The 14,861-nt window shown below is 35.3% G+C and overlaps 1 protein-coding gene across 1 annotated transcript in view; it reads right to left on the reverse strand.

The window, feature by feature from the left end:
• The window catches only part of TMTC3 (transmembrane O-mannosyltransferase targeting cadherins 3), a gene marked incomplete at its 5' end in the record, with an annotated part of 173,164 nt that overhangs the window by 57,653 nt on the left and 100,650 nt on the right, over positions 1-14,861 (reverse strand). The window contains one exon of the mRNA XM_082418911.1: positions 6,917-7,578. The remainder of the gene's footprint in view (positions 1-6,916; positions 7,579-14,861) is intronic.

Below are 14,861 nucleotides of genomic sequence, written 5' to 3' on the forward strand. Positions count from 1 at the left end.
TTAAATACCTATGTATGGGAGAGAACTGAAGAGAATTTTTGGCTGGAAGGAACCAGACAGACCAAAATGAGCTCTATTGGTCATTAAAATATCATTGCTAACAGAAAACTGCTATACTAGATCAACTTGTGCTATTTTAGCCAGTTTAGAAAGGTGGAATTTATCTTAAAATATATCTTAAGTAAAGATACAAAGTAGCTAATGATCTAATTAATTCATTATGTTTAACTAGTCTTGACTTTTCAACTGCATGATATCTTTAAAGAGTGTTCTATTTTCAGCCATTCTCTAAATAAAAATACATTCACATTAGGACTTCTGATTGAATGTAGCCAAAATTTTCTTTTGTTCCTCTTGGTCCTTGACCAGTATCCTGAGTTTAGACAACATGATGCATACTGACTGGTTTTTGACCTCTTGCTGACTCGGCTCCAATTAATATTAAACACAAATTGAGAATCTACAGCGGAACACACAGGCATTATTTTATTCCTTTGTCCCTTGACACTTTAAGCTGAGAGAAGTGCCAACAGAAATGTAGCAGAGCACAAACATTCACTGCTTGATATGCATAGGCTTATCTTGTTGTTGGCTTATGTGTGACCTTTTCTGAATGGCACAAAAGGTATTGCTTGAGATATTTAGGCAAAATATTCATGCTCAAGTTTGTCTAAGCACACGAATCTCCCTGTATCATGAACAATTATATTTAGTTTTGTTTTGAAAGAGGATTAGCTCCTTAAAGGATAAAAGGACATCCTAAACATCATACAGTGAAGTTTACAAGTTAAATATGTTAAGTGAATGTTTGGAAGCCAAGCACACAAGTTTGGAAAAGGACCTAGAATACAGCTTAGGTCCATGTGGACATAAAACTACTAAAGAAAATTCTCCTCCTCTCTATTAAAAAAATAGGGAAACCAAAGTAGGGGATGAGAGGCTAATGGTGGGACTGGAGATGGAGGATGAGGTTAACGCTTAGGAAGTAAGATCGAAGAATGAAGATGGAGTTTCTCTGGCTGAAGGTGAAACTCTATCCGAGGGGAGGGAGTATCAAGGGAAAATTAGAGATGTGGCCCCGACATGAAACCCCAGTTCCAAAGGAAGATAAAGCTTTGCCTCAGGAAGTATGCAAGTGAGACTCAGGCCTCACTGGGCCCATCCTGGTGCCTGGCGCCTGGAATCTGTGGCAAGGGATGGTGGTGGTAATGACAACATTTACACCAATGGGACAAAATGGCAGCTGTGGAGGATTTACGATAGCGTGCAATGGAATTGGCCGTGGCAGGACCAACAGCTGAGAGTTTTGAAAGATAAGGAGCATCAGCGTCTGGAAAGATGCCCCTGGCCCCACAGGGCATGGTGGCACTGACAACATAATTTGAGGTCACAGAGCTACAACAGTGTTTATAAGGACTAATAATCATCAATTTTTTAAATGTTGCTTGATTCTAACGATTAATCTTAATCCAAGGTGAGTAGATAAATTCTTAATCCAAGTTAAATAGATCAATCTCGTCACAAATTTAGATTCCTGAGCTGCTAAGCATGCATTTCACTTAGTTGACTTGATAAAACTATAGGCAGAGACACACCAAATTGGTTGGGAGGGGAGGCTCTAAAATTAGACTGGGTTTGAATCCTGTTCTGCCATTCATTATCAGTTTGACTTTAGTTGCTAAATTCCTCTGTGCCCCAATTTCCTCATCTATAAACTGCAAATAATAATGATAACGTCTTCATGGGATTGGTAGAATGATTAACACATAAAAAAGACTTAGGCCAATTCCTGGTACTAAGTAAAAATTAAATAAATACTGGTAATTATTATTATATGCCTTATCAAGGAGAGTTTATAAGGCCTCCCTTGTTTTCTAATCCTGTCCCCCTAAACTAAGACCATAACGAAAGTACCAAGGAATGGGAGACAGGACTAGATTTCACTCAGTGATAAATTCTCAATACTTTTGCCTTTGTGTGTGCTTGCTTGAGTGTGTATGGGGGGGTAAGGGAGATACCTCTTTTCTTTCGTTATCCTGGCTGTGGCCTGGGAAACAAGTAGTCAAGAATGCCGAGTCTCACATTGTGGAAGAAAGAGATAGATGATAGAATTACCTTGGTAATGCCCTGGCTCTTAGATGAGTGGTATGTTTGCATTTCCTTTTATTCTGACTTTGGAGGTTGGCTGCTTTAATGAAACAGTTCAGATTGAATACCTTCATTCTGGAATAAACTAAATTTGGAAGGAGAGCAGTTTGAAACTAATGGAAAGTGACCAGAGCAAAATGCAAAATCCAAATTAGCAGTGTTTGTTGCATAGGGAAAAGGAAAAGTATGAAATCAATGTTACTTCATAATACAATACTGATGTGTAATTATTTCTAATTTTATACATACTTAATTAAATACTCATGGGCTAGATGAGTCTCTGTTAAGTAGACACATCTTTTATCTTGATCTTTTATCTTTAATAAAAGATTACACATAAACAAAAAATTTATAACAGACATCAAGTCTTGTAAGGAACCACAGGTACCTGAATGAGATTTCCTAAGAACAAAAAATTTAATCAAAACTAAATGTGAGGGTTGGGTAAATAAATTATGGCATGAAATGGACTATAATACAGCCATTAAAATATGCTATAGCTCTATATTTTTTGAAATCTAAATATGTCCATGATATATGTTTTGTGATAAAAGCTGCTTATAAGGTGGTTTTACAGCATTAAATAATTTTAATTATTTAAATTAAAGTAGAGGGCAAGATTTTGTGTGTCCCTGTGTGTGTGTATGTCTACTAAACATTTTGGAAAGATGTATATGAAAATGTTAATACTGTTTATCTTTGGATGAAGGATTAACAATGATATTTTTCTTTTAAATTATTTGTTATTATTACCATAATCTAAAATTTTATAAACATATGTTTATTATGAGTTCAAAGAGAAAAAGCCAAAAGGCAATTTCCATTTTTAAAATAGTTTGGTTGAAAAAAGTTAAGCTTACTCATAAAATTTAAAATCTGATTCTGCATTTTTATGAATCATTTTTAAAGAGCAGTTGAAATAGCAACCAAAATAGATGGCAAAGATTAGCAGAACGAGTTTGCTTTTTTAATGTACAAACTTGAATCAAATTAGATTTCCAGGAAAAATAATTATATGAGTATATGTTTGCATAGCACACTAACCAAAATAACAAGCACAACAGAGAACAATAAAAGAATCTCCATTTATAAGGAAGTTAGTAAATTACCAAAATCCCATACAGCAGAATCTATATTTGCTGTTTACAATGATATTTGATCTAAATAAGAGGAAGAGGCTCAGTTTGACACACATTTTCCACAGTCAAAAGTGCGATGCTGTTTGGGGAAGAAAGTAAAAAATCCTTTATCTGGAGATAGGATCCCTTGTAGTTTGGGTGGGTTGTAGAAGCATGTGTCACCATTTGGGATACTCTAGATCACAAGCTCTGTGAAGTCAGGAACTGTAATGTTTTTTTGTTAGCAAACTTATCCACAGTTTCTGGAGTATAATAAGGTCTGAATAAATATTTGTTGAATAAATGCCTGGAGTTGTTTTCCTGCCCACATAATGGCAGCAGTGGAAAGAGAAAGAAAATGGCAGTGTCATTCAATTTACCCAACCTAGTTTCATATCCAGGAGGAAACAGCTGCTCAGCCACAAAGCAAAGTTAACCAAACAGACATAAATAAATATTAATCCATCAAGTAAAAAATCTTGTGAGCCTTCCAGCATTACACTGATATACACTGCATTACACTGATATGGAAATCTTAGGATGACCTGAACCGGACTCTGTAAAATGGAGGGACAGCTGAAATCCAGGAGACTTAAGATTTGAAATAACTTGAAATATCATGCTTTTAATCATTGCATTCAACTGCTTCTTTTTCTAAGGCGAATATAAGTAATCTTCCCAACGACTAAATTATAATAATAGACGTCGTAAGATAATATTAGACTAAATTACTACCTTGCTCTTCTAGATGGCCCTAAATTAATTAGGGAACTAATTAGAGAACTTCTCTGATGCAGTTTTAATCAAACACTTGGTGATTCAGACCACCTCCTGAGAGACTGCACAAAAGGTACACGAGACCCACAGGAAGTCAGTGTGCAACCTTACCAAGATCTGGTCTCAAGCTGTGTCCTATGGCATCAAGAGGTCACAAAGTCCTGCTGGGTTTAGAATGGACTCAAGATTTTATGGCCTTGCCTTCTAAGAATATTTTCCATACTTTATTCTATATTTGTTGTGAAGGTACAAGCTCATCAAAAGTCATAACTGCATCTTATTTTGGTTAGACATTTGTCAATGTCACTTTGACAGTAGGTTTTTGTTTTAGTTTTTTTTTGAATTGTGGAAAAAACACATGAGATCTACTCTTTTAACAGATTTTTAAGTGTACTATACAGTATTGTTAATGATGGGCACTATGGTATATAAAGGATCTCTAGGACTTTTTCATCTTGCAGGACTGAAACTTTGTACCTACTCAATAGCAACTCCCATTTCCCCTTCCCCCAGCCCCTCACAGCCACATTCTATTTTCTGCTTCTATGAGTTTGAGTACTTTAGATACTTCATGTAAGTGGAATCATGAAACACGTGTGTATATATTATGCCACATCTGTAATTATGTGTGTATATAAAATTATATCAGAAATCAAATCAAAATAAATGAGAAAAATAAGTGGGGAAAAAGTGTTAGCTGGGACTATAGAAAAACTAACCAACAAGATATCAAGTAGAAATGCCTTAATTATTCATCTGAATATCCCACATATCCCTGCTCTCATCAATCTATAATAAATTTATACTTATTTACTTACTCAAAAAAGTCATAACTAATTTAGCCATAAAATAGTTCATTTGTCTTTTTTTTATAACTCACCTGTGTGGAAGACTAAATTACAGACTTTTAATAACCACAATCTTAAAGCAGAGGTTTATTTACAAGGGATATACTAGATAAATAAGGTAGGTCAAGGCATAACTATTAAAAAACTGAAAATTATTCTGACTAACACAAGCAAGAAAGTTAAATTTATTAGATTACTAAGATAACACACAGAAGTGCAAAACGTATTGAACCATCATCCTGCCTTGACAAAGTCTGGGAACAAAGGCTGCTCTGGGTCTTCAGCATCAAAAACTGTTGAATCTTCTCCTGACTATTGATTTTAGCTATGGCAAACACTCGTAACCTTCATTCTCTATGTGGCTCTCTTCAAGTGTCATATTTCCAAGAAAACTGGATTTGCCCAACTTAGATCAGACATTTCTGTCTTTGATAAATCAGCCAAGCAAGTGTTTGGGGGCAGAGGGTGGTGACATTGACACAACCACAGGGTAAAAACTGAAAAATGAGCTATTGTCCCAATTCGTATCACTGCAATGGGTAATCCTCCTGGTCAGAACATGTTCTCTTGGGGTAGAAGTGGGTGGTGATGCATGAAGAGTCCTCTCAGAATGTGGCTTGACCATAGTTGGGTTTGCTCTAAGACTAAACCAAGTAGATTTATATCTCTTAAATTGACTTGAATAAGCAGAATGTAGTTTGCCAAATCCTACAGCCCTGACCAATGATTCAGATTTAATATCAGCATTCCTCCCTCTTTCCGCTTCCTCCAGCTTTTGTTGATAGAAACAGTGGCCACGTTTTCTTTGTTTCATTTTTCTCAAGATTGCTTCGTAAGAAATGAGAGCTATTTTCTCATTGACTTATGCAGTTCTGTGTTTAGCTCATTAGACGTGAAAGGACCACATCTTGCCGGCTCATTGCTCATGCTAGGAATTATTAGTCAATATGGTGGTAATCATTTCCTAAAAAATGCAGTATCATATCTACCTCTTTTAACCAAAAGTGGTATGTTTTGAACTTGAACATAGCCTAACAGCTTATAATTCTCAATTTTTTCCTCTTTTAAGGCGAGATAGTCATAACAATATACTTATAAAACTTCCTTTAAATAGGAATATCAGAAAAGAGACATGGCCAGATGTTTTAGTTATCTATTAGTTCACAACGTATTATCCCAAAAGTTAGTAGTATAAAAAACACACATTTATTATCTCATTGTCTCTGTGGGTCAGGAATCCAAGTGCAGCTTAGTTGGGTGCCTCTGGGATCAAGGATTTTCATAAGGTTGTAGTTAGGGTGGCAGCTAAGACTGTTATCTCACTTGAAGGCTCAACCAGGAGAGGATCTGCTTCCAAGCTCCCTCAGTATGGTCATTGACAGGATTTAGTTCCTCATGGGCCGTTGTTGGCCTCAGTTCTTTACTGGCTGATGACCAGAGGCCTCCCTCTTTCCCTTTCCACATTAGACTCTCCAGAGAGCAGCCCAAAGCATGCCATCTGGCTTCTATCAGCAAGCAAGTGAGAAAGTAAGAGAGACTGCCAAGACAGAAACCATAGTCTTTTTGCAACCTAATCTTATAAGTGACATCTCATCATCTCTGTTACATTCTACTCATTAGAAGAGAATCACTAGGTCCAACCTACACTTAAGAGGAAAGTATTACACAAGGTTGCAAATCCCAGGAAGCAACAATTATTGGGAGCTCTCTTAGAGTCTGCTTATTACACCAGGGAAAACCAGATCTGTAATTCCTGTAATTGGAATTACAAGTATATTTGAAATTTAGGAAATAGAAGAAAAGTGATAAGGTAATGCCCAAAAAGGAACATTGAAACTGAGGAGAGACTTTGGATAAAAATGAAAAGCATTTACTAATATGGTTCTATAAACCAGAAGGGAAAGTGGTTTGATTGCTAAGACAGATTTTCATCCACAAGCATGAGAAATTTTACACCAAACATTTACTCCAAAGATTCACTAGGCCATAGATTTCTGTACAAGTGTTAAGAATGCACCTAGTTACCTTTTACAAGAGTAGCTGTCCATCATGAGTTGTGGTTATCAGTACAAAGAGTTGAGTAAAGACATTGGCAATATAGAAATGCCCTGTAAGAGAAAACTTTGTCAACACAAGAAAAAAATGTGAAAAAGTATGAATTTTAACAAGAAAAGCTTACATAAGAAAGATCTATAGAAAGAAAAAATGCAACAATTTAAACAACTTACAGTAACACAAAAGCAAAATATTTTCAGGCAAAGAAGTTCAAGAGCTATGGGCCTCTTTCAGCTCTAGAGGAGACTAGCCAATTATACCTCTTCATAATAAAAAACAAGGAGGATAAACAATTTCCTTAACAATGAAATAAGAATGATCATATTTAGATATACTAATCTTTTTAATGAACTACTCTGATACACATACCCAGAATGAATGCTGTTTGGGGTGGGTGGAGTAGCTGAGAAGTAAACAGAGAAAGAAAATTAACAGACATTGGAAGAACAACTTAATACATCCAATTTGGAGATGTTAAAATCAACATGGCATGTTTTTCTTAAGAACTGGCAGATAGTCTACCCCACTAGCCACGCTGAAGATTCACCTTTCAGATGACAGGAAGCTCTCTTATATGTTTTGTTTCAAGAGGAAGAATGGATAGTTGAAGTCAGTAATAATACACGGGTGCCCTATTTGGAAATGAGGGAAAAAAATTTTAAATAAACACTTTCAGATCAATTCACCAGAGAATTTATAGGAACATAATGATTGAAAGATTTTTAAAAACGTCAATGAAACAATATTCCTACCAATTCACCAAGATTTATTGAATGTTAACAATGTGAAGAGCACTGTGCACCACAGGAAGCCAATGAACCATGGTTTACATAATTATTTTGTCTTACAATAATATTTTTCCAGTTATTATTTGGAAAAAATGGAAGAGTATAAAGAAAATGTAAAATCACTCACAAAAAACATAGTTTACATTTTGCTGTGTTTTCTAATAAAACTTATATGTGTTTTTACATATGAATATGTGTCTGTAAATTTTAAATACTGGTATATAATTTTAAAAAAATATTTTGCACCTTTCTTTTTTCCCCACTTATGATGTCAGGTTTTTTTTTTCTTATGTTACAAATATGTAATTTATGTAATAAATTTATGTAATGTAATTTATGTTTTCTTATGTTATGAGTATCCTTTTAAAACCATGACTTTTAGAATATATTTAGTGTTCTATTTGTGGTTATAACAAATTAATTTAATTATATTCATTAACAATTTAATATGTTAACATAGTTGTAATTATATATTATATTATTAATTTACATTAAAATATGCATCATTACCTCTGCTCATATAATGGATAATAGGTTATTTCCAACCTAAATATTTATTTTGTTTCTCTTTGATAGTCATGTAGTGATAAACATCCTAAAGCAAAAATGTACGGGTCATTTATAATGTAACATATAATCTGTGCTTTCAAAGAGTTCTTACTCTGGTGGGAAAAAAAAGAGGTATAAATAACTGCTTTGACATATAGTAAATTTTAAAAGATAAATATCAACTGCAATGCAAGTATAGGTGATGGATGCAGAACTACCTGCCTTCTGCCTACCAGTGAAGGTCTCACAGAGATCTCACTTGTCTGAGTCTGCAAGGAGAAATATGAGCTTGTTAGACCACGAGCTTAAAGAATTCCAGGCACAGAGTATCAGGTGCAAGTGGGGCATTTGAACGGTGATTAACAGTTTTCCTCTTGAAACATTCTCTTCTCTTGATCTCCAAGAGTCTAAACTCTCCCTATTTTCCTCCTGTCTCTTTTTGGAGGAGGAGTATATGTATTTTCCATTTTTCTTATTTCCAGTGAATGGACTTCACTAACATAGACTTCTGGCCTCTTGCCCCACCCCTTAACCACTCCTCCCTGTGAAGACAGCAGATTCTGTTATGGTTGAAAGTCAGTGGTCCATCTTTTATAACAATCATCTGCTATCACTGAGGATTTGAATGTCTTTTCTTCTTTCTCTACCAGACCAGTGGGAGGCAGAAAGCTTATTACGTTAGTTTTTCAACACCAAATTTACTCCTAGAAGAACTTTCTTAAGACATAGATGGGATGTATGAGAGGAGCCATGGGCTACCACGACTTTCTAGTCAGTCCGTTTAGCTTTCATACAGCTTCAGGAGTTTAGCAGCAATTAAGATAATATTTAATGGTGCAGCTATTACGGAAAACAGGGTGGAGGTTCCTCAAAAAACTGAAAATACAACTACCATATGATATAGCAATCCCACTGCTGGGTATACATCTGAAGAAAACAAAAACACTAATTTGAAAAGATACATGCACCTCAATGTTCGTAGCAGTGTTATTTACAATAGCCAAGATATGGAAGCAACCTCAGTGTCTACTGACAGATGAATGGATAAGAAGATGTGGTACATATAGATTGAAATATTACTTAGCTGTAAAAAAGAATAAAAATTTTCCATTTGCCACGACATGGATGGACCTGTAGGATATTATGCTTAGTGAAATAAGTCATAGAAAAAGATAAATACTGTATGTTATCATTTACATGTGGAATCTAAAAAACAAAACAAATGAATAAATATAACAAAACAGAAACAGACTTACAGATATAGAGAAGAAACTAGTGGTTACCGGTGGGGAGGGGGAAAGGAGGAGGGGCAAGACAGGAGTAGGGGATTAAGAGATACAAACTACTAGGTATAAAAAAAGACAATATTATGATCTCCACTTTCTGACACGCTGTTTCTCAGTTGGTTCTGTCATGGACAAAGAAAAGGGGGTACTATGTTACTGACCACCTAAAATCCCAGTAATTTTATCCCACTTGTAATTATTTTTTGTGTGCCGTGAGAAGTGGTGGTTGGTTGGATATGGGAAGTGAGGGAGAGAGAACTAGAATGATTCCCAGATGCTAAAACAGAACCTTTATAGGAGAAGTGGCAGAAAGGGTGGAATACCATAATTCTGTTCTTTGAGCTCAAGGCATCTGTGGGGCTCTGTATGGAGACATCAAGTAAGAAGTTATAAGAAGGGTTATAGCCTTGTTATGTGAGATGCTGAAAATTCATATCAGAATACATATTTCATAAGTCAACAAGAAAAGAAAGTTGATTTACAGATTATTAGAGACAACACAACATAGTAAGAAATAGCAATAGTCTCATAAAAAGACTACCATACCCTAGAAGAAAAATTTTAGGAATCAGAAATATTGAAGTCATTTCATTAATTTGAAAATCTGCATAATGTGGGAAAAAGCAGCAATGACAATAATTTGCTGCTATCTATATGTCTTTAAAATGAGACTGTGACAGATTATCCCATTTCCCTCCTCTGCCCTAATCTCAACAGCAGTACTGTTACATGATTAACTGGAAAATGTCAGTGTCTTGGAGGCCTAAATAAAACCTTACCAGGCTAGGTAAAGGAAATGTTCGAGATTATAATTTAATGTGTAAACTCTGACAGTGGGAGGTATGCCAGCTTTTAAAGAATAATTTATGACTCAAAAGGAAGCAGGAAAGTACCTAGTAGGTATGTGAAAGTATAGCTAGTAAGATAAAATATATCTTCCAAGAGGAGTATATTTGCAGTGGGTGACAACCTTCCTTATTTTTATCTTAATATGTGTATGTTTGTAGCACTTTGTCATTTAGCTAGTTCACTAAAAGTTACACACGACGTGTCACATAAAACAGTATAATATATGTCAACCCAGGCTTCTGTAAGTTTTCAAACCCAAAAGGCCAGTTTGCTATTTCAATGTGCTGACAAACTTGTATTCTTTACAAATAGTATAAAGAGAATCTGCAGAACTTTAAAGGAGGGAGTGAGAAATCACATCCAATTGGGGGACTAAAGAAGATTTTAAAGAGGAGGTGGAACTTGAGCTAGACCATCAAGAACTTTGACAGATGAGGATGTGGCAGAAAGAAAAAGACTGGAAATATGTGTTTCTCAAGATACATTAAACATTGTAAAATGAAATTGATATTTTGAAATCAGTTTTTTCTCTTTCCTTGCTATCTTAACACTATGCATTTAAGGTAGCCTGAACTCCTTAGAACCAGTAACCCAAACAAAAATGAGCCCCAGACCCATTTGGGGGATTCATGACAATCATCAAGCATCCCATCAATTCCTCTCTAACCCGCTCCTATTCTCATTCTTATTTTCAATATGGCTCTGACTCTTAGCCCTGGCTCTTATTTGAAGCTACATGTTTTACCTTTTGGATTTGGGTGTCTATATTCAGTCTCCCTGATTTCTGGTTATTAATCCTCCTTAATAATTTCTTGACATATACTCAACCCTGTGACACTTCCCACTCTAGACTGTCTCTGGTAGGATGGCTCTCCTTTGTTTTGGCCCTTTGAGATCCACTCCCAGTGCCGGAATTGGTTGATAGCCAGAGTAGCCTAACACAGATCCACATGAGGAAGGATTTGGACAATGTCAACCATGGAAGTGACTTTTGTGTTATTGCTATTTTTTTCTGGTAATAAAACAAACACATGTTCATTGGAGGAAAGTATAAAAAAGAAGAGAAAAATCAACTGCCGTTCTACTGTTCAAGATAAACCCTATTAACCTGTTGATATACTTCTTTCTAGTCTTTTTTCTATATATTTGTTTATACACATATTTTTAAAAATAAAATTGTTTCATAGTACATATACAGTTTGTATGTTTGCTTTTACATACTTATCATTTTACCATGATCATTTCCCAGTATTATTAGTTTTGGCAAAAAAAAAAATGCTTTTTAATGGCTGTACATTTCAACATATAAATATAACATGATGAAACTCTATTATTAGGCATTTATGTTATTTTGATTTTCCATTATTGTATGAGAAACACTAATGTTTAGTGGGCTATGTAGTGTAAGTCACAATCAAGGAACTAAAGGTATAAAGCTAAATGTAACTAAAAATAATACAAATTCTATACTTGAATCTTGGAAAACATTCTTAGAGAACCCATTCACAGGACACTGAAAATTTCTGTAACATCCCCTAATCATTTGAGTCTATGTAAATACCCTGTTTCTCCTTAAAGTTTTGCCCACTAAATACATACAGCATTCATCAGTGGATCTTGTCTATAGCAAGTATGAATGTGATGTTCTAATGGTGATTTTCTATTTCCCTCATTTCTTCTTCATCTATTATTTGGAATCCTTCTGTAAGAAAGATTTATCTCTTCCCTTTCCTCCATTTATTTATTTATTTATTTCTTCAATGATTCACTTATATCAGTGTATACCCATATATTTTAGGGGAGAGGTGTTATAATCCAGCAATATTGTTACTTATTTTGTTCAAATTGTTCCAGCATTGGCCATTGGGAACTCTTTCAGGTAGGCTCCTTTGTCTTTTTGATACAACTCTATCTCTGCATCCTTTTCTATCTCTTTTTCTCTCTTTTTCTTTTTTTATTTTCTTTTTCTTTTCTTTTTTTTTTTTTTTAGCATTTCCTAACTTTCTAGTATTATACAATTCTTTAGGCTTATTTTGCATTTTCTCTGACAAGCCCTAATATCAACCATTTCTCCAAGGAGCCCAGGTCTCTTTTACTGGCAAACTGTATTTAGAAATCAAGATCCAGGTACCAGGTGAATTCATCGCTACTAGGATGTTACTACTTATAGGCCTTCTCAGCAGACAGAACTAGGAAATATGCATTTATATACTAACTACCTATGCACACATATCCACATTTCTGTATCTAATTGTGGACTTAAAAAATTATTCACAACCTAAAAGTTGAGAGTTATGTTTTATTCAGTGGGAATTTTTAGGACTTCAAGCCCGGGAGGCAGCATCTCAAGTAACCCTGAGAAAACTACTCCAAGGATGCGAAGGGGGGAGCCAGGTTTTATAGACGTTTTGCAACAAAGGGCAGGTAGTCGGGAACATCAAAAGATTATTGTTAATTGAACCAGATATCCTCAGTTAAGGAATTTAGCACTTTTCTATATGAGAAAATGCAAGAGTCTGAGCTCACTGAAATCATTCCTTTGATATGCACCTCAACTATCTGGGGCCAGTATCCTGTATTTTCACATCTTGTGTTTCCTCAGGGCTCACTGGCTCACATTGGAGGGCTGAAATTGCTGAGGACTGTGACATCCTTTGTTTACTGATATGGCAGGAAATATTCCATTTCTCATATCTATCTATCTATCTATCTGCATATCTATTATAGTAAACATGAGTTTATGCCCTTATCTCCAACTCCAATCCAGCACTTTAGTTTTCTCCCTACTTGCTTATTTGTAAATTCTTTTTTCTGACAGTGAGAAAACTTATCCACAACAAGAGTACCATACAGAACAGTTCTATCACCCTAAAAATTCCATTGTGTCGCTCCTGTATGGTCATTTCCTTCCTTTTTTCAACTAATGATCTGTTGTCTACTTCTATAGTTTTCCTTCTTAAGAATGCCATATAAAGGAGACATACAGTTGTAGGGGCTTTCCTGGTGGCGCAGTGGTTAGGAATCTGCCTGCCAATGCAGGGGACACGGGTTCGTGCCCCGGTCCGGGAAGATCCCACATGCCGTGAAGCGGCTAGGCCCGTGAGCCACAACTACTGAGCCTGCACTCCAGAGCCCATTAGCCACAACTACTGAGCCCGCGTGCTACAACTACTGAAGCCCACGTGTCTAGAACCCATGTTCCGCAACAAGAGAAGCCACAGCAGTGAGAAGCCCACACACTGCAATGAAGAGTAGCCTCCGCTCACTGCAACTACATAAAGCCTGCACACAGCAACGAAGACCCAATGCAGCCAAAAGTAAATAAATATAATAAATAAATTTATTTTTAAAAAAAGAAAAAACATGACACTAGCTTAAATGTGTTGAATATGTGTACTAAGAAAATTCCCAGGTATTTGGGTTAAAGAGTAGATATATGCAGGTATCATTCATCAAGATAGACTCAGAAGAAGAGAAGATTTGGAATAAGAGGTAAATCCTGGTTTGAAATTTTTTTAAATAGAGAGGTCCATTACTCATTTGGAGTTCAACAATTAGGTCTGGGTTAAAGATACAAATCTGGTTCTTACTGGCTCATAAAACATTAATAAAATGTGTGGATATGGATGACTTATCACAAGGAGAAGGAAAAATATTAAAAGCTTAGAATGCTGCTATGTGAAACACTGATAATTATTAAGTAAAATGTGAGAAGACAATGACGGAGACAAGACAGCTATGTAGAAGACAATCCAGGAAACAATGATATAACAGACTTCAAGAGAACGGGGTCTTGCAAGGATTAGGGTGCTCAACAGTGACAGAGATCAAAAGAGAGGAAGTAAAAGACACCAACAGAAATGCTTCCTCTAGATTTGACTGTCAAAGGTTGCTGGTAATGACAAAAGTTTCAGTGTGTCAGAAGCTGATAGCAGTTGGTTATTAGAAAGAGCCGGTATAGCCTATTCTCTCTAAAAGACTGAATTAGAAAAAGAATTAAGAGAGAAAGAAATGTGATCTGAGGAATTTATAGGATTGGTAGGCAGCATTAAAGCTCTACTTTAAAATATTTAGAACATGGATTTGATTTACAGATATTTTAAAATAATTGCTATTATTTATTTCTCAAAATTACTGCTTCGTAAATGTTCCTAAGGGTGCTTTAGTTAAATCTGTACTTGTTATATAAGAGATAAATAAAATTACATAACCTTACACCACTTGCAAAAGTTAAGTCAAAATGGATTAAAGGTTTAAATGTAAGATCTAAAACCACAAAATTCCTAGAAGAAAACATAGGAATAAAGCTCCTTACATGGGTCTTGGTAATGATTTTTTGGATATGACACCTAAAGCACAAGCCACAAAATAAAAAATAAAAATCAAACTAAAATGCTTCTGCACAGAAAAAAAAAATCAACAAAGTGAAAAGACAACCTATGG

The sequence above is a fragment of the Balaenoptera physalus genome (assembly GCF_965194825.1).
Source record: "Balaenoptera physalus genome assembly, chromosome: 13".
Classification (NCBI taxonomy): domain Eukaryota; kingdom Metazoa; phylum Chordata; class Mammalia; order Artiodactyla; family Balaenopteridae; genus Balaenoptera; species Balaenoptera physalus.